The sequence below is a fragment of the Centruroides vittatus genome, unplaced genomic scaffold, assembly GCF_030686945.1.
Source record: "Centruroides vittatus isolate TY-2023 unplaced genomic scaffold, ASM3068694v2 contig_375, whole genome shotgun sequence".
Taxonomy (NCBI): Eukaryota; Metazoa; Arthropoda; class Arachnida; order Scorpiones; family Buthidae; genus Centruroides; species Centruroides vittatus.
In genome coordinates this window covers 105261-126808 of record NW_027122197.1, presented here as the reverse complement: position 1 = coordinate 126808, position 21548 = coordinate 105261, and the positions used below count along the sequence as shown (strand labels likewise).

The window sequence follows — 21548 nt, the reverse complement described above, 5'->3', positions numbered from 1 at the left end:
CATTTTTATAATTTAAGTACATTTCGAGTAAATTAAGATCACAAATAATTTTTCAGGATATAAATAATTTGTCGTGTAATAGTTTTATTGTCAATACTGAAATTAATTTTCTTGATTGATATTCAGGTACACAAAATAATATAACATTGAAATTATTTTGAAAAGGTTTTTAGGTTACAGTTTATTTAAGTGTTTCCACTGTTTTCTTCAGTTTATCTAAAGTAAGACATATTTCTGCATGTAAGTGCAGGAATAAAGTTTCGCGACGGCTGATGATAATTCTCGATTTAATTTTTGATATTTTGGAACTCGTCAATAAATTGTTGGTCAGGTTTTTGGTAACCAGAAACAAAATTCCAGTTTAAGTAATCTTGTAATTTGCTTAAAGTTGTGGTTTTTAATTTTTGGTATTTTAAAACCTAACTTGGTATTTTATATCTAACTTATGTATGAAGAGGATAATAAAATTATCTGAAAGAGGTTGGAATTTGGCAACTTTATTCCAATTAAATTTTAAGTAAATTAATTTTTCAAGAGAAATCTTGATCACAAAATTAACTTTAGATGTCCATTAAATTAAGATTACAAATAATTTGTGGTGTTTAATTTTTTTTTCAGGTTATAAATTATTTTCAGTTCAGAAATTTCTCGGGTAAATTACAATTATAAATAATTCTATTCTCAAAAAACTACTCAACCTGTTTTTTTAGTTTTCATATTTAGAAAACTTTTCACTTCATTTCTTTAGTTTTCATGTAAAATCTTGTACCAGTGTAACAGTTAGGCAAAGTTTAATATATTCTTTCTAATTATTAAATTTATTATTATAAAATGAATTTGCATTAATAATTTTTACAATTTGTTCTAATATAAAGAATAAATTATAACGCGACAACTTAAAATAACATTTAGCAATAAGACAAAGTAAAATACAGAAATAGTTCAATATAATAATTATCTAAATTATATTTCTTACTTGTATAATTAAGAATTGTCCGTAAAATAGAATATCGCAAAAAGAACATTTCTTTTTAAAATATTTGTGGTAATAACAATTTTTTTAATATTGTCCAATCTTAGACACCAAAGAAGTTCGATGTCCAATTTTTGAGGATTTAGGTACTCCCAACTTTAATGTCAAATGATGGAATTTTTTATGTTATATATTGCTTCGGTTAAGTTTAAACAATTAAATTCAATTTGTTTTCCGTTGTAATAAATTATATCGTACTTTTTATATAAATTAAATAAAATTCTATATGACATTCCCAACTTCCAAAATTATGTTTTTTATATGATAAATGCAGTTCATGTAAAAAATTTTCCAAATTTAACAAAATTTTTTATCTCGTGGTGATAAATTATCAAAAGTGATGAATTCATTAGCAGTAGGAAAATTCCCTGTTCCTGAGGGGAAACTATCGGCATATCATTCTGTAATTTTATATAAATAAAAAATAGGATTAATATTATTTTATATTTAATAAGAAAATAACGAAAAGATTTCATACATAAACATTTCTTACCGACCATATAGAATGTTCATTGATGTACAGTACCAAATGTTGTCTCGTCTTCCTATTTTTGATATTATATCACTATTATATTCAATTATTTCATCCATTTTATCAAATTGTTAATGTGAAATCTATAAAAATATAATTTTAAAAAATTTATATTGTAATTGAATTGAAATGAAACTTGTTTTTAAAATTTACAAAATTTAGTTACTATAATGAAATGAAAGTAGAATTAAAAGATATATTACAAGAATTTTACTCAAATTGTACAGTAGCAATAATGATAATAATAATATTACAAAATGGTCTTTCTTCAAACCAAATTTATACTGTGTGATCCAACTTATTAAACTTTGAATTACTATATGGTTTATACTAAGCCATAATTTCTTTGAAATAATATTTATTTAACTGATAAACTCTAATTAAAGTTATTAAATTTATAAAATGAAACTGTGATTATATACATTTTTTTATAAACTCATTTCATCTCAATGAAAATTATTACATATCAACGAACTTTAAGAATAAATTTTACAACAGTAAGGTGGTTTATTTTAAAAACAACTTATTTAATTAAGCTAACTAAAAACATAATAAAATTGTAACACTATCTGTATTAGTTATATATTATAGTATGTACAATTAGATTAGTTTTAAATATATGTAAAAAATTCATATATAATATGATTACATTTATTTATTTAATATTAACTTATTATCAATAACATTATCATTTTAATTAATTTCTATACATTTAAATTTATATTACTGAGTATTTATTTAAATATAATTAAGAAACAGTTTAAAGAATATTAAACTCCAAGAAAATGAACCTCTGATTGTAATTCCTAAAAATTTGTTTTTTACATGATAGATATAAACCCTACAAATAATTGCTGAATTCTTATGTCTAACTGTTAACTTTTTAAAAATAATGGATTCGTTATAAAAATGAATTTTGCTGAACTTTTCCCTTCAGTTTATCTACAACATGACATATTTCTGCAAGTAAGTGAAGTAATTAATTTACATAAAGTCGGCAAAAATTTTTCATATTTCAGAAATAAGTTATATAGTACTTTTAAACTCTATCACTTAGCGCCTACTCCCTAAAATTTTGTTTCTCATATGATACATATAAACCGTGCAAATAATCTACAGATGAAAAAAAAGAAATTATAAGTCATTTGAACAGTTTATAATAAATTTTATTTTAACAATAAGTTTAATATATTGTGTTTAGCTATCAAATTTATCCTAATGTCAGAGTAAATTAAAACACGACAATTTCAAATAATATAACACCGAAATTTCTTTAGCTATACTAATCATAAATCTTATTGTTAAAATAAAATTATTTTAATTAAGGCAAAGTTTAATATATTTAGTTTAATTATGAAATTAAATTGTGCTGATTTGCAATAATAATAATAATTTTTAAAACAGCAATTTAAAATAATATAACATTAAAGTTTTGTTGATTGTAACAAAAAATTACAGCTTTATTTATACTTAAATTCATTAGATATTGACAGGTTTTTTTACTACAATAGTTATAGAATGAAGCTAATAAAATTGTTTGTGGAATAACATGGTTCACCTGAGTTTCATATTTTATAAACTCATCAATATAGTTTAAAATTCTACCACCTTCATAAATTGATGTTAAACTTGTGAATTTTTGAAAGATTTATTTTTATCTAGAGTTAGGTCTAAGTCAAAGGCAAACTTTTAAATAAAAATACTTACCTTCTGAAGAGGATGATCTTGTGTAAGAGGTTCTTGCAAAAGAAGTTCTCGGCGAGGTATTGAACCAGTCTCTTATAACCAGTATTTATACCATCTCTTAATGCAAAAACAGCGGAAAAAGGATATTTCAAATTAGCAACTTTGAAAAACAAGATATTTTAAAATGAATCGAAAACATTAATTTCTAATATTAATTTAAAAACAGAGGAAAAAGGATATTTCAAAATTAGCAACTTTGAAAAACAAAAGATATATATATATTAATACAAAAATGAAATTGTTTTATTTTTAAATTATTATTGGAAATTAACAGTTTTTGATTCATTTTTATATTTCCTGTTTTTCAAGGTATGGTCTAAAAATAATATATATTGTATATACCTTGTTTTTCAAAGTTGCTAATTTTGAAATATCCTTTTACCTCTGTTTTTAAATTAATATTAGAAATTAATGTTTTCGATTCATTTTAAAATATCTTGTTTTTCAAAGTTGCTAATTTTGAAATATCCTTTTACCTCTGTTTTTAAATTAATATTAGAAATTAATGTTTTCGATTCATTTTAAAATATCTTGTTTTTCAAAGTTGCTAATTTTGAAATATCCTTTTACCTCTGTTTTTAAATTAATATTAGAAATTAATGTTTTCGATTCATTTTAAAATATCTTGTTTTTCAAAGTTGCTAATTTTGAAATATCCTTTTACCTCTGTTTTTAAATTAATATTAGAAATTAATGTTTTCGATTCATTTTAAAATATCTTGTTTTTCAAAGTTGCTAATTTTGATATATCCTTTTTCCGCTGTTTTTGCATTAAGAGATGGTATAAATACTGGTTATAAGAGACTGGTTCAATACCTCGCCGAGAACTTCTTTTGCAAGAACCTCTTACACAAGATCATCCTCTTCAGAAGGTAAGTATTTTTATTTAAAAGTTTGCCTTTGACTTAGACCTAACTCTAGATAAAAATAAATCTTTCAAAAATTCACAAGTTTAACATCAATTTATGAAGGTGGTAGAATTTTAAACTATATTGATGAGTTTATAAAATATGAAACTCAGGTGAACCATGTTATTCCACAAACAATTTTATTAGCTTCATTCTATAACTATTGTAGTAAAAAAACCTGTCAATATCTAATGAATTTAAGTATAAATAGAGCTGTAATTTTTTGTTACAATCAACAAAACTTTAATGTTATATTATTTTAAATTGCTGTTTTAAAAATTATTATTATTATTGCAAATCAGCACAATTTAATTTCATAATTAAACTAAATATATTAAACTTTGCCTTAATTAAAATAATTTTATTTTAACAATAAGATTTATGATTAGTATAGCTAAAGAAATTTCGGTGTTATATTATTTGAAATTGTCGTGTTTTAATTTACTCTGACATTAGGATAAATTTGATAGCTAAACACAATATATTAAACTTATTGTTAAAATAAAATTTATTATAAACTGTTCAAATGACTTATAATTTCTTTTTTTCATCTGTAGATTATTTGCACGGTTTATATGTATCATATGAGAAACAAAATTTTAGGGAGTAGGCGCTAAGTGATAGAGTTTAAAAGTACTATATAACTTATTTCTGAAATATGAAAAATTTTTGCCGACTTTATGTAAATTAATTACTTCACTTACTTGCAGAAATATGTCATGTTGTAGATAAACTGAAGGGAAAAGTTCAGCAAAATTCATTTTTATAACGAATCCATTATTTTTAAAAAGTTAACAGTTAGACATAAGAATTCAGCAATTATTTGTAGGGTTTATATCTATCATGTAAAAAACAAATTTTTAGGAATTACAATCAGAGGTTCGTTTTCTTGGAGTTTAATATTCTTTAAACTGTTTCTTAATTATATTTAAATAAATACTCAGTAATATAAATTTAAATGTATAGAAATTAATTAAAATGATAATGTTATTGATAATAAGTTAATATTAAATAAATAAATGTAATCATATTATATATGAATTTTTTACATATATTTAAAACTAATCTAATTGTACATACTATAATATATAACTAATACAGATAGTGTTACAATTTTATTATGTTTTTAGTTAGCTTAATTAAATAAGTTGTTTTTAAAATAAACCACCTTACTGTTGTAAAATTTATTCTTAAAGTTCGTTGATATGTAATAATTTTTATTGAGATGAAATGAGTTTATAAAAATATGTATATAATCACAGTTTCATTTTATAAATTTAATAACTTTAATTAGAGTTTATCAGTTAAATAAATATTATTTCAAAGAAATTATGGCTTAGTATAAACCATATAGTAATTCAAAGTTTAATAAGTTGGATCACACAGTATAAATTTGGTTTGAAGAAAGACCATTTTGTAATATTATTATTATCATTATTGCTACTGTACAATTTGAGTAAAATTCTTGTAATATATCTTTTAATTCTACTTTCATTTCATTATAGTAACTAAATTTTGTAAATTTTAAAAACAAGTTTCATTTCAATTCAATTACAATATAAATTTTTTAAAATTATATTTTTATAGATTTCACATTAACAATTTGATAAAATGGATGAAATAATTGAATATAATAGTGATATAATATCAAAAATAGGAAGACGAGACAACATTTGGTACTGTACATCAATGAACATTCTATATGGTCGGTAAGAAATGTTTATGTATGAAATCTTTTCGTTATTTTCTTATTAAATATAAAATAATATTAATCCTATTTTTTATTTATATAAAATTACAGAATGATATGCCGATAGTTTCCCCTCAGGAACAGGGAATTTTCCTACTGCTAATGAATTCATCACTTTTGATAATTTATCACCACGAGATAAAAAATTTTGTTAAATTTGGAAAATTTTTTACATGAACTGCATTTATCATATAAAAAACATAATTTTGGAAGTTGGGAATGTCATATAGAATTTTATTTAATTTATATAAAAAGTACGATATAATTTATTACAACGGAAAACAAATTGAATTTAATTGTTTAAACTTAACCGAAGCAATATATAACATAAAAAATTCCATCATTTGACATTAAAGTTGGGAGTACCTAAATCCTCAAAAATTGGACATCGAACTTCTTTGGTGTCTAAGATTGGACAATATTAAAAAAATTGTTATTACCACAAATATTTTAAAAAGAAATGTTCTTTTTGCGATATTCTATTTTACGGACAATTCTTAATTATACAAGTAAGAAATATAATTTAGATAATTATTATATTGAACTATTTCTGTATTTTACTTTGTCTTATTGCTAAATGTTATTTTAAGTTGTCGCGTTATAATTTATTCTTTATATTAGAACAAATTGTAAAAATTATTAATGCAAATTCATTTTATAATAATAAATTTAATAATTAGAAAGAATATATTAAACTTTGCCTAACTGTTACACTGGTACAAGATTTTACATGAAAACTAAAGAAATGAAGTGAAAAGTTTTCTAAATATGAAAACTAAAAAAACAGGTTGAGTAGTTTTTTGAGAATAGAATTATTTATAATTGTAATTTACCCGAGAAATTTCTGAACTGAAAATAATTTATAACCTGAAAAAAAAATTAAACACCACAAATTATTTGTAATCTTAATTTAATGGACATCTAAAGTTAATTTTGTGATCAAGATTTCTCTTGAAAAATTAATTTACTTAAAATTTAATTGGAATAAAGTTGCCAAATTCCAACCTCTTTCAGATAATTTTATTATCCTCTTCATACATAAGTTAGATATAAAATACCAAGTTAGGTTTTAAAATACCAAAAATTAAAAACCACAACTTTAAGCAAATTACAAGATTACTTAAACTGGAATTTTGTTTCTGGTTACCAAAAACCTGACCAACAATTTATTGACGAGTTCCAAAATATCAAAAATTAAATCGAGAATTATCATCAGCCGTCGCGAAACTTTATTCCTGCACTTACATGCAGAAATATGTCTTACTTTAGATAAACTGAAGAAAACAGTGGAAACACTTAAATAAACTGTAACCTAAAAACCTTTTCAAAATAATTTCAATGTTATATTATTTTGTGTACCTGAATATCAATCAAGAAAATTAATTTCAGTATTGACAATAAAACTATTACACGACAAATTATTTATATCCTGAAAAATTATTTGTGATCTTAATTTACTCGAAATGTACTTAAATTATAAAAATGTATTAATTAAATTAAATAATAATTTGTAATCTTACTCGAAAAATTAATTTTGTGAATTTCATGAGCTGTATTTATCATACAAAAAATATAATTTTGGATGTTGGAAATTTTCATAGTAAGGTATATGAAATTTTATTTAATTTATATAAAAAGTACGATATAATACAAGAGAGGGCAAATTTAATTTTTTAAACTTAACCGAAACAATATATAACATAAAAAGTTCCATCATTTGACATTGAAAAGTTGGGAGTACCTAAATCCTCAAATATTGGCAAAAAATGGACAGATAGAAATTTTTATTCTCTTAATGCAAATACAATTATTTAGACATCGAACTTCTTTGGATGTCTAAGATTGGATAATATTTTAAAAAATTGTTATTACCACAAATATTTTAAAAAGAAATGTTCTTTTTGCAATATTCTATCTTACGAACAATTCTTAAACAAAAAATAGCTATTTTCAAAATGAATACATTGTATAGGTATTTAATAAATAAGTAAGAAATATAATTTAAATAATTATTATATTGAACTATTTCTGTATTAGAACAAATTGTAAAAATTATTAATGCAAATTAATTTAATAATTAGAAAGAATATATTAAACTTTGCCTTACTGTTATATTATTATTTCAAGTTGTCCCGTTTTAATTTACTTTCTATATTAGAACAAATTGTAAAATTTATTATTGCAAATTAATAATTAGAAAGAATATATTAAACTTTGTCTTTTTGTTATAACATTATTTCAAATTGTTGTGTTTTAATTTACTCGACAAATTTTTATTTTAAAAATTACCAATGCAACTTATTTTCTAATAATAAAATATTATTTCAAATTGTCATGTTTTAAATTTACTGAAATATTCTCAACCGCGATATTTTTAAATTTAAGTAAAAATAAAAAGTAATTTTTCATTAGAAGTTTCAACACGATGAATTGCAAGTATATATCTAGTTGATATATTTTAAAAAGAAATTTAGTTACCAGCCTGCAAAAATTGAATCATTTTAACTTACTCAATAAATTTTTATCCATTTAATAATTAATACAGAAACTTTACCTTATTGTCAAAATAAAATGAATTTAATTCAAATTTGTAATTAGAAAATTAATTTTGTGATCAAATATTGTTAAAATAAAATTAATTTAATTCAAATTTATAAAAACATTTAATAATTAATTTAAATTTGTGATCAGTATGTCTCATGAAATTAATTTTGTGATCAGTGCTACTCAAACCACTACTACTAGTACAGTATTTTCATAAGTGTACAATTATCTGAACTATTTCATTAAATGAAAGAACTATCTATATTATAGGTTGAGTCATAAATAAGTTCCGTTTTCTAAACTGAAATTTATTTGCCAATAAAATGTACAAAAATAGACTTTAATCTAACACATATTCACCATCATTATTAATGACTTCTTGCCATTTTTCGGGCAACTTGTCAATTCCCCTTGCATAAAATTCTGGTGGTTTTGAATAAAAAAACTCCTGGATGAACTCCTGGACTTGGTCATCATTTTGGAAGCATTGCCCTTGTAAAGCATTCTGCAGTGCCTGAAAAAGATGGAAATCTGTTGGTGCCAGGTCCAGTGAATATGGTGGATGAGGCAAAACAGACCAGCAAAACTCCAACATTTTTTCTTGTGTAATCTTCGCTGTGTGTGGCCTTGCATTGTCATGCAATATGGTGATCTTTTTTCTGTTAACAAGTGCAGGACACTTTTCATAGAGTTTTAGCCGAAGTTGCTCTAACTGTTGTATGTATACATTTGCAGTAACAGTTTCATTGCGTGGAAACAACTCAAAATGAATAATTCCTCGACAATCCCACCATACACATAACAAAATTTTCCTTCTATGCACACTGGGTTTAGGGTCTGGTTGTGGCTGATAATTTTTGTCAACCCATTGTCTTTTTCGAATAACATTTTCGTATGTGATCCACTTTTCATCTCCCGTAACAATTTTAGCCAAAAAAGATTCCTTTTTTGCCAAGAAAGCAAGGTAGCAACTATTGACCTTCTGTCTGTTTTATTCCGTTCACTGAGGTTAGGTGGGACCTAAACTCACAGCTTGCTTGCTTTTCCTAGTTTTTGGAGGTGACGATTGATGGTTGATTGGGATGTGTGCAGTTTCTCTGCTAACTCCCTCGTCGTTTGCCGTGGATTCTGCTCAATCAGGACCTTTAAAACGTCGTCGTCAAAGTCTGAGGAGCGGCCTGGTCTTTCTTCATCTTTTAAGGAGAAATCACCAGAACGAAATTTTGTAAACCACTTTCGAACTGCTCTGTCTGAAATTACACCACTGCCGTAGACATTGCAAATCTTTTTTGTTGTTTCTGTAGCGTTATTGCCGAGTTTAAACTTCCACAACATGATATGGCATACATGCACTTTCAAATGTTCCATTTTAAATGAATTCAAAAATAATTTTTTATTACATTATTGACACTTCAGTGTTAAAATTTACATTTATAGACTATTTGCTAATAGCCACTAATAAAACTCAGTTGAAGCAACACAACATCTGGCAAGTATTTGACAGTCATTTACACTTACTCGCTAATGGAACTTATTTATGACTCAACCCAATAATTTCGATAATATACGTTTTAGTTGATTGCAAGAAAACCATACATCCTCAATATATCGCCATATCAGTTTCTTTCCCGAATCCATGGTAGTGCAACGTATAGAAAAGTTAGATTTACCATCTCTAGTCTTTATTTACCCTATGATTTAATTTGATAACATCAAATACTGTGTATATATACGATAAAATTAGCAACGGATAATTAAAAAACTATACTACCTTAATAATAGTATTTAGTTACAGTTAAAATGTTTCCAATGAAAAATGATTTTGTTTGATATGATACAAAATATTACATTATTTTTAAAAAATAAATTATCCTCACATTTCAAAAATACAACAAACGTATCACAAATTTTAAAAGTTTAAAAATCAGATTAAAATGTATACTTAATTTAATCCATTAGATAATAAATTTGACATTTCAATTTTTTTCAGGTAACTGTACCTACAATGCCATTTTCACCGAGAAAAATTACAGCATATCCAAGTTCCGATTTCAGAGATCTTAGAATGGACCAATGGAAGCCATTATCATCAGTTCTAGCTTTATGGGGTTTATCTTTTACAGATAGAAAATATTCTTTTCTCACAAAATTAACGTTCGCAGGAATTATAATATATATAATTCATTATACTATTTGCATATCTACAAACTTTTACGATCATCCTAGTAGGGTAGCTGCTATCGCGACATTCAGTTTTGTCTTATCCATAGGTATAAGTTTTAATACGTTATACACGTTTATCACCAATAAAGAGAAACTCTGTGAGCAAATAGCATCGCTGACAGAATTTCATAATGAAAAGAAGAGAAAAACAATCGTTATGAAAATCGCATTCATATTTATCAATTCGTTAATATATTGTCTCGGTTGTTCGTTTTGCAATCTAGAAGGTGTGTCTACACTCTGGACATTAAATAACTTATTTGATGTTAAAATTCCAGAAAACGTATCGGTAATAATCTGGCGTGTTGGAGAATGCATATATGTAGCTTTTACGTTGGTTCCTCACAATTTGCAATTTTTATTGTTTGCTGTTATTTGTAATGAAATAGAAAGTAGCTTAAACCAGTTAATAGAATCTATTTCTGCAGCCTCGGATATTTCCAACATATTCTCAACAGCATCGATTAAATACTACAAAATAATTCAAACTGTTGATATTATAGAGGGCATCTATTCTTCTCTCTTACTACAATGGACATTTTACATAGGAAACAACATCGTGTTTATACTTTATGACATAAATGAACTACTTACGTTTAAATCATTAGACATTATTATTTTTTTGACATTATGTATGTTTCCATTCCTACTCTTTGTTGATATTTGCGTGTCTTCTTCTAGAATAACCGAAGCTGCCAGAAGGATTGGGAAAGATATATATATATAAAGTCTCTTTGTTGTCAAGATAAATCTGTTCAAATGTCCGCATTTATATTTTCGATCAAATGTTTACAGGATCCTCCCAATTTCTCTGCTGCCCAAATTTTTCTAATTAACAAGAATTTGTTACTGACAATGATCAGTGCCATAATCACGTATACTCTTATTGTAAATCAATAAATTTTGATTAGTACATACAATAATTTCAGAAATTAGTTTTTATATTGCTTAATTTTATTGAAATCATTATACTTGTATAGTAGAAAGAAATTGATAAAATATTCTATTATTGCACAGGTATGGCAAACCATGGTCATACGTTATGGAGAAGTTCTGCTCAGAATGAACTCAAAAAATATCACAATATTCAAAAAAATGAAAGGAAATAAGTTTTCAATTAAGAATATTGTATTCAGTGAGATATTCGAAAAGTATTACTAGAAATAAAATAGAATAACAAATAAGAATCGGCATTCAGAAAGAAGAATCAAGGTATTATGACAACCTTTTTCGTAATACCAAATCTCCGGTAGATTTTGGAAAAATATACAAAAAATTGCCTTTTAATATAACTACATAGAAAGACGACACTAAAATAAAATCATTGCAGGTTAACGGAAATCTACTTGAAAATGACGAAAATTATAACCGAAACTTTCGCAGAACATCTAAATAGCACATGGAACTGGAAACCTACGGTAAATGTGAATCAACCCTTACAGTCAAATTTGTCTAAGAGAACTCTAAATTCTTTTGTACTGGAGGATATAACCGCAAATGAAGTTTATTATACAATAATGAACTTAAAACCATTATTCCTAACATAGACAACTTAAATATGGACATAATAAAAGCATAGGATTGCATATATCATCGCTACTTCTCTCTTTTCTGATAAATAAATCTTTTGAAACAGGAACCTTCCCGAGTAAATTCAATTTTAATATGGTCATACAGAAAAAATCTATAAAAAATTCTGGAAATACATTGCCAGTCTGAATGTGATTCATTGTCATCAATATGCTTACAGACAAAATTTCTCCACAATAGACACATTACTACATTTCAAACAGAAAGTTACGAATAAAGTAGACAAATCAATTTCAGTAATGACCTTATTTCTGGACTGACTTATCAAAAGCTTTTGAAGTATGGACCTCCGAATTGTCGAAAAAAAACTTTTTAATACTGGCTTAAGAGGAATGCATCTGCAATGGTTAATGTCGTATCTGTTAAACCGAAGATATCAAGTAAAAGTAAACAATGCGTATTCAAAAAGCTTCTCACGTAAAACCAGAATCCCCCAGGGATCAATATTTGCACCGTTACTTTTTAATATCTACTTGAATGACCTATTTGAAGTGATACCAAAAGCAAAGTAATAGCATATACAGATGATATTGTCCTAATACATTTTAATAATAACCCCCAAACAGTGCAACAAGAATTAAATAACATCCTTTGCAAACTAACTGATTATATGAGCTTAAATATGTTGAAACTAAACATGAACAAAACAAAATATCTATACTTTGTAAATAAAAATAAAAATGTTGACAAGGAACAACTTCAAATACTGTAATAATAAATGAAAAGAAAATAGAAAGAATTAACTGTATGAGGAACCGGGTTCGATAAAATTAAGTTATCGAACATTTTAACGGTTAATCTCCATGTCGTAGGATGGTAATATATAATAATATAATAATAATGTTAAATATAATATAATATATAATATAATAAGTTAAATTTTCCTTGACAGTAGGTAAGATATGAAATTCGCGTGTTATCTCGCGATATTAAAGTCTAAATAAATTAAATTCCGAGGTAAAGGAACTAGGTTCGTGATAAAGGATTCGGCGTCAAACGAAATCAATGTAAAATTCAACAACAAGAAAATTTAATGAAACTAAAGGAAATACAGATCCCTTGTTTTTAATTCTAAATAATATTAATTTAATTCTAAGTAACCTTAATTGAAATTCCTCGATCAGAGAGAGAGAGTTTACAGAGAGAGAGATGTATTTTAAAATACCTCTACGTTAATATCTTGACTTGTAAAATATTGTCAATCTTTGATCGTTGTTAGCAGAGACGGTAAACGGTTCTTTGATCTTTAGACAGAAGTAAATGTTCGGGAGCACTGGCACCAAGTTAAAGCATCGAGAAATGACTGAGAAAGCCTCAAAGTTAGCGTAAAAAACCTTTTTATACTTAAAATGTTATCCAATAGGGAGCTAAACTTTTGATCATCTGATTCCGAAGAAGTTAAGTTGAAACTTAGTCAGAAGATGTGATAAATTCTGTTGAAGGAAGTAAACTGGTGGGAAAAGAAGTTGAATTTCCTTGTTTCTCTTAAAAGTTGGAAAAATATATAGTTTGTGATAAAATAATGTTTAGATTTTGTTAAATTTAGAGAATAATATTATATAAAAAATTTAGATTTTCACATGGTTCTCCACTTTTTAAAAATCGCACTAATTTTAAGGGCAAAAATATGTCTATATTTATGTAAAAAGGTAGATAGGGCTTTCTTCTCCTCTTTGTTAATCCATATCCAATTAAAAAGTTTACTAAATTCTGGTTTAAATAATTTTGCAGTGGCTCCCTCTTTAATATCTTTAGATGGGCTATCCTCTTCTATTGAGAAATGGTCAAAAATTTGCCTACCTTCATGCTTTTTTCTATTTTAATAATATCGTGAGAAGCATTACAAAGTCTAACGGGGATTAATTCCTTTTCAGACAATTTATTGAATATATTTTACAAACAATTCTTCTTTCAAAAATTCGTTTCCATACTTTTCTTCCTTATAGTTTTTATGCAGAATATTATTTTCATAAATTATCTTTTGCAATAAATTTGTTACTATATTCTGTTGATAAAAGTCCTTTTCTTCTGTATTATATTCGAAAAATAGCCTATGTAAATTATAGAAGAAATTTTTTTGAGAAAAATTGGTCGATTAGGATAAAACAAATGAAATTTATTTATAATATAAATAAAATAAACATAAATTAAAATAAATTTTTATTTTAATTTATGTTTATTTATATGTTTATTTATAAATTATAAATTAAAATAGATCTTTATTTATTTTACCATTTTTTATCAATTTAATTTTATATACTAAATTTTACCTTAATCTATTTTAATTTTTTATTTATATCTTATTTATTATAGATTTTAATTAAAAATCTTAGTTATTACGTTTTGAATTTTAGATCTGTTTAATTGTAAAACATTGTGGTGTTATTGTAAATGATTTGTAAATTCTTGTTGTGTCTACATAAGTTGTACGTAAATTTCATTTTTTGCTATATATTTTGTATCAAAATTTATGTAAATTAATTGTGTATATGTGACTTGCATAAAACTAGGTCAAACCGATTAGGGGCATCGCTTGGAATGCATTTTTGTTTGAAATGTGGACAATAAAATACTTCTAATACAATTAATCGTCCCTCTTGTGTGATTAGATCCAGAGAAAGTATTGCAAAATTTATGCATATTTTATAATATAAACGATATGGGTTCATAATAAAAATTAAAATAATAGTAATAAGCACAGAGCTTAAACGGTTAGGAGTTGAAAGCTGAAATTTTGTACACAGGTACCCTGTGTACAAAGTTTCAGCGTGCCATGCATGCTAGAAAAGGATTTTTGGAAATTTCACGCCGCAGAGAGAGAGAGGACTAATGCTTAACCTGAAAAACTCGGTTTCTACTGTATTATTTTAGATGCGATTATTGCGCTTTTGCAGAAAATCGAACATACTTTTAGATTAATTTAAAAATTCTCTAATTAGTCTCAGAATTGGGAAACCTAATTCTTGCACTCTGTGAAAACGTGCAAGATCGGCTATAATCTAATGATCTTCGCTATCGTTACTTTTTGCCTGAGCAATTCCAGGCTCATCTACTAGTATACTCATATTATTATTATATTAATATAATACAGGTTCGTAGTACGTTTTGATAGAATATTTTTTGTTTAGTTTATTAACTCGAGCTTTTGTTTGGGCTAGTGCTCTTTGGCATTTTTCAGGGTTGCGTGGTTGCATTGAAGTATTAAAAAATGATGATTTTCTTTTTGATTTTTACATAAATAATCAGTCTTCGTCTTTAAAATTTGATTCCCTGCTTTCTTCAAGGGACTTTTATTGTTTCATTAACCTCTCGTCCATTGAAAGTCGCACAAACCCGAGAGAAATACACCACAGTAAATAAAATGGAAATAATTTAATGTTCCTTGGGCGGACCCGTACCATTTGATCTACGGATTGAGAGTTGAAGACCACTGCATTGAGAGACAGGAAAGAAATTCCAATACTCTGGTGTCAAAATGGAAAATCGACTCGTAATTTAACGTAGACGTCATCACTCAGTCAGAGGATATTTCATTTCTGGTAAGAGAAAACATGTTATAACTTTTTCGAAATTCCGTACGCGAGAATTTCTAATCTAAACAATTGCAATCTAATCATCATTTAGTTAGTTAAACGTTGGCCTGTCATAAAACTGCTTGAATGTAACGAGAATTGAACATTCACCATTGATTAGGCATCAATCGGGATCCGTGACTAACGTCAGGATGGCCGAGCGGTCTAAGGCGCCAGACTCAAGATAGACTCTTCCTGTATAACGCAGGACCGTGTATTCTGGTCCACGATAGTGGGCGTGGGTTCGAATCCCACTCCTGACATGTACTTTTTTTCTATTTTTATGTACGGTCGATCGAAAATGTCTATTTTAGTGTGAAGTTGGATTCAGCGCCTGGAAGACATTTTGTAATTCATTTGGTTCGAAATTTTAATGATAATTTGGTCAGAAGCGTGCAACATGTTGAATTCCGTTTTGAGGCCATGGCAAAAGTAGAATAAAGTTATTGAAACATTTATAAGCCTCAAACAGAAACTCTGCTTCGCACACACGCGCGAAGCAGAGTTATTGTTCTAAATTCAAAGCAAAAGAAGTTTCCGAATTCTACTGTCGCTGTTGCCTTCATTTGCACAAACGATGACAGGGGCGAAGAAGAAAAAAAGGCCCCACCGAGATTTGAACTCGGATCACTGGATTCAGAGTCCAGAGTGCTAACCATTACACCATGGGACCTCACACAGACCCGCATGTCGCATATCACCTTAATGCATTGCAGATTGCCTTATCGACTATCGCGTAAAGATATCGCCGCATCTGTTGTTGCCGATAATGGAAATTTCTCCGTCTGCACTTTCCGTTAAAAAGCGAAGCTGTTGCCACAAATCTGTCAGAAGAATGCTGTCGCGAAGAGAATGAAGGTTACTGTCATTGAACGGGGTGAAAAAGAATTTAAGAAACGTGTTTCGTTTCGTCATGTAGACCGTAAATTGACCGTTTAGCAAATAAATAGTAAATTGTCGATGGCTGTCCGATCGGTGTGTAAATAATCGAATCATTTATTCGTTTCGAGCGTACTACGTGTTTTTATCGGAAGCGGTCACGACAGAGGCACGATACTGTCACCAACTGACGCTTGGATTGCACGAAATCGTGCAATGCAATTGTTAGTCGGCGATTTCCGCAGCGAAAGACAGCATGAGATCGAAAATACTTCAGCCGAATCGTTGAACGACGCCCATCAAATTAGATAACGCGAAGAAAGGCGAGATTGTTTCGTCCTGCGCAGATGACGATAAGTCTTTTGCGACGCTCAAATTTCCGTTGCATGCAATAATGTCTGTTGGCACGCTGATTGGCTTTTAAATAGTCTTTTGAGAAGTGCCTCGTGCGGAGGTCTCATGGTGTAACGGTAAGCACTCTGGACTTTGAATCCAGCGATCCGAGTTCGAATCTCGGTGAGACCTTTTGTCTTTTTCTGTCGTCGAAGCTCGTGCCCTATGCGATTATGACGTCTTGAACGTGTTTTGAATCTTCCGGAATTTTTTGGCCATTTACAAGCGGCATTTGCAACATATGCAGAAAAACCTGCTGCAGGATAGCGTACAGTGCCTGTCTGTCTCTATGTCAACCGTATTGCACGCAATCAAAACTGTTCATTATGATATTTATTGTGTAATCGTGTTACAATAGCCAAGAACTTTTGACCAATAAATATCTAGCCTTATCGTTGTAGTCGCTGCCAAAATAGAAAAACGTTTTATACTTTCTTTTTTTCGTGTACATATCAAATAAGTGTTAAAATCGCGTAAAGTTTAATGTAGCGAATTTATTCGATTTTAATGCTGATGATGATTCGTAATTTTAATTACAGTTGGCGTGTTAAGCAAAAACATTAAAAATCTGTAAGTTTCGTTCACATGAAAGACAAATATCGTAAGTTCTTGTAGAAGAAATATTTAAATCACCAGCACAGAAACGAGAAAAAAAATATATATTATTTATTTATAAGCCATTTGTTTTCAAAATTCTTAGAGTTGCAATTAAAAAAATAACCAGCAATTATTGATGGTGACACGGTCACAATGCCGGGCGAAAATTTTTAATTTATTTAAATTAGAATAGATCTTCTGAATCTCAAATCAGTTCTGTAGTGTCTCGCCCCGGTACATAATACTTTTCCGTTATCAACAGAGTCGTGCCTGTCATCTATTTAACTCTTTTCAAAAAAATAGATTTGAATTGAAATAAAGTGATTTCTGGCTTTCATCGCAGGTTCATATATAGTTAATCGTGGCCTCCCGCCCCCTAATCTTTTTATATCTGATCTCGACTTTCATCTATCTAACTGCGTTCTCGAGAATAAGGAAGGCCAGAAAGGCGGATGACGGTGGGCTTTTATAGATCTACAATGGTTTCAAATTGCAGCCCAACAACAATATAGAAACAACAGTTCGAGAAGATTCTCTCAAGTTACCGGAGTGAACTAGTTTACAACTGCTCACATTTTTAGTTTTTTAGTTCAATTTAGTTCTTTAGTTCCTGCTTGCAGAGCTTACTAGTGGCCAAGTGGTCTTTGTTCCCTGAACACTGGGACTTCGGTCGTGGATTCGCACCTCGTTCGGACGTGGACGCCCGGCCACGTGCAGTTTTCCGGGTTTTCTCCACGTCTGTAGATAGGGCCCAGTTTCTTTTAAAAAGAGTTTTCGGTAGGCATTTCCCTAGGCAGATCGCCCAAGTGTTGCGTTGCCATAACTAAACAAACAAACAAGTTTCTGATCAGTATCATATAGTTCGTTCTTATGTGAGTACGTATTCAAAGGCTATACACTAGTAAAATTCGGCCTTGAAATCTTTAAAGGTACGAAACTTTTCCACGTGCCAAAACCGCAAACAACAAATAGGCAGTGGCGTAGCTAGGGTGGAGCAAGTGGGGCACGTGCCCCGGGCGCCTTTCAAAGGGAGACGCGCAAAATCGCCAATTATTAAATTCAAAAATCAAAATAAACCAATTCATATCAAACAATCTCGTCCGCGACTTACGCGCTTTGCGAATGAGCGAAGGGAAATGAGTGCACTTGCTCGTTCGAATTCGACACTTCTCGCGCAGTTGTTTATTTTGTTTACATGTGATCTGTGATTCTGATTTGAATAATCCCGAGCGAGCGAGAGTTATTGAAGCTACTTGATTTGTTACCTAATTGTCAGTGTCGAGATAGAATCGTCTGGACGTACGATTCCCGCCTTTTCTTGTTTTTTTTTATTTTATTTCAAATTAGTCGACGCTGCAGAAGTCGGTTGGAAAACGACCAGTAGTTTTGAATCCACGATCGCTGATTGGCCGAGGATCATCGGACCATAGCCAGACCTACGACAGAGCTAGGTAGCACTAATTGGTTAATTAATCAAACTTAACTTCAATCCGTATAAAAGCTTAAAGTTTTGGTGGGAAAAGGGGAGTTGGCCAAACGGACGGTTTTATTTAGTGCATCTGTTTTTTATATTAAAATAATTTACGAAGGGGCGCAACTTTAATGCGTGCCCTAGGCGCCATTTTCGACTGCTACGCCCCTGCAAATAAGCCATCACGTGATCTAGTAAACGATACTCGGATTTTTCTATGTTTATAAATACTTGTCATGTTCTATAATCTACGTAAAATATTAGCAGATCGATCGGATCAACGCGGGGTCGATATTATCGGTAAAGATTGGCGCGTGTAAATGAAAATCGTTCGAAGCGCCCCTTAGTGGATACAAATGTAAATGGTGGGAATTTAAAAAATGTTCTTTTGAGTAAAAGTGTAACAATGCCCATATTATCTAGAAATGTAAAATAATGACCATTTTTCAAAATATAATTTGTTTTTTTAATAATTACTGCGATAATATAACTATACACTGTAGATGTTCAATGTGCTTTTGAAGTTTACAATATAAAATCGAATATTTATATTTATTCAAATTTTTATTATTTATATTTTTACACAAAGAATAAACCAACAACGAGTAGCTGCACTTTCTCCAGTCACATTTAAAATTTTAGTGGCGCCATCTCTTATCATATATAAGTTTTCAAAATAAAATATTTTTAAACTATTATAGAGCTTAATTTTCAGAGTAGGAATGAGTTTTATAGTTAAAGAAGATCGAAATTCTAATAACGAGTATGACCGTTATTAGTGCTAATTCTACTGGAGTTACACATTTCCTCACCCATCGACCTACCTCTAACTACCAAGATTTGATGACATCAAGGCCCTGAATAAACAAACAAACCTCCCTGCAAAATTTCAGGAATTTTCGACTAAAGTCACAGGCGTTATTAAGGTTCAAATAGAGTGAACAAATTCGTGTCCCCTCGCACATAAACTAACATCTATACATATTGAAATAACCCCATATATATATATATGGTGCCCGTCCCCCGCGCTAGCGACATGGTTAAGCCGAATGTCGTGCGCACCCATTCTGGCGCACGCAGGAAAAGACAAGACGAAGCTTAAGCGCATTCTTCTCCCCCGAGGCGAAAAGAAGACGACGGTAAGAGTAGGAAAGGAAGAAGCTACGACGTGTCCGCCTCAAGACGATTTGTTAGTGTTCTTTGTGTTGTAACGTCCTCTGTATTATATTAAAGTGTACGTCCTTATATGTTATAAGAAGTTCTTCGTGTTTTCTTAAACTGAGTTCTACATGCGCCTCTTAACGCTCAGCTCAGCCATCCACAGACACCACATTTTCTCAGGAGTGGGATGCAAGTGACTGAAAGTGATCTAAGTGATTGTGGATTATCGAAATCATAGTGTTTGAAGATTATAAAATGATTCAGATAGTCCAAGGTTGACGTTGGCAAAAAGGAAGGTTTTATTTCGATGTCTAAGCTATTTGAGAGCAGCAGAGAAGGCGAGTAGGGAAGTGGACAAGAGTTTACATAAGGGTCGTAAGTTATGTCACCCGTCTGACACCTGGCCGAGGTTCACATACTTTTAGAGAGGAAGTGCGGGGTGACAGGAAATTCCACGAAACTTGCTACAAATAGTTGCTGCACTTTTAGATACAAAAACACTCATCTTGGAAGCAGAGTAAGGGGTACGTAGACTTTTATTTTTCAAAATGATCCTAAATGACATAAAAGAAATAAGCGTTGCATTGAAAAATTGCAAATTTGATAAAATTAAAATTCTCCATAAATTTATTTTTAATACCGACGGTGATCGCTCAAATCGAAAGAGAATAAGAAATTTTAGTGGATTCACGTTTGCTTTAGACAGTGACGATTTTAATAAGAAACTGAAAAGTATAGAAAGTGACTTTTCCCTGAATGAGCTGATCACGATTTCCAACATTCTAAACATATCTTTCGAGGGTAATAAGTCGGAAGTGGCGAAGAGAATTCTAGCCGATTTGTGTGTTTTGGAGTCCTTAGCCCAGCATGTCCGACTCGACGTTTTGTCCGGCTCTGAGTCTGAAGCCGATGAACCAAATGAAAAAAATGAAAGTGGAGGTGAACTTTCAATGCAGTGCGATATGAATAAAAATAAAAACAGTCTCGATTCCTTTATCCAATCTGAACAAAGTAATGCTGCCGCTAGTTCCGTTCCCAATGGTGTTACCATTAATTATTCCGATATCGAAAGTACCATTTCTAAGTTTAATGCAGAATCGCACGAGAATGTTATTCGTTGGATCGAACATTTTGAAAATATCTCTAAAT

The 21548-nt window shown here is 29.1% G+C and overlaps 3 non-coding genes across 3 annotated transcripts; 2 read left to right on the top strand and 1 right to left on the bottom strand.

Annotated features, from left to right (window-relative positions):
- The first annotated feature begins 16044 nt into the window (after positions 1-16044).
- Positions 16045-16161, top strand: TRNAL-CAA (transfer RNA leucine (anticodon CAA)). The gene is made up of 2 exons: positions 16045-16082; positions 16116-16161. It is a non-coding gene; the product is annotated as a tRNA-Leu (tRNA).
- Positions 16162-16499: 338 nt separating this feature from the next.
- On the bottom strand, positions 16500-16571 carry TRNAQ-CUG (transfer RNA glutamine (anticodon CUG)). The gene has a single exon. It is a non-coding gene; the product is annotated as a tRNA-Gln (tRNA).
- Positions 16572-17230: 659 nt separating this feature from the next.
- TRNAQ-UUG (transfer RNA glutamine (anticodon UUG)) lies at positions 17231-17302 on the top strand. The gene has a single exon. It is a non-coding gene; the product is annotated as a tRNA-Gln (tRNA).
- The last annotated feature ends 4246 nt before the right edge of the window (positions 17303-21548 follow it).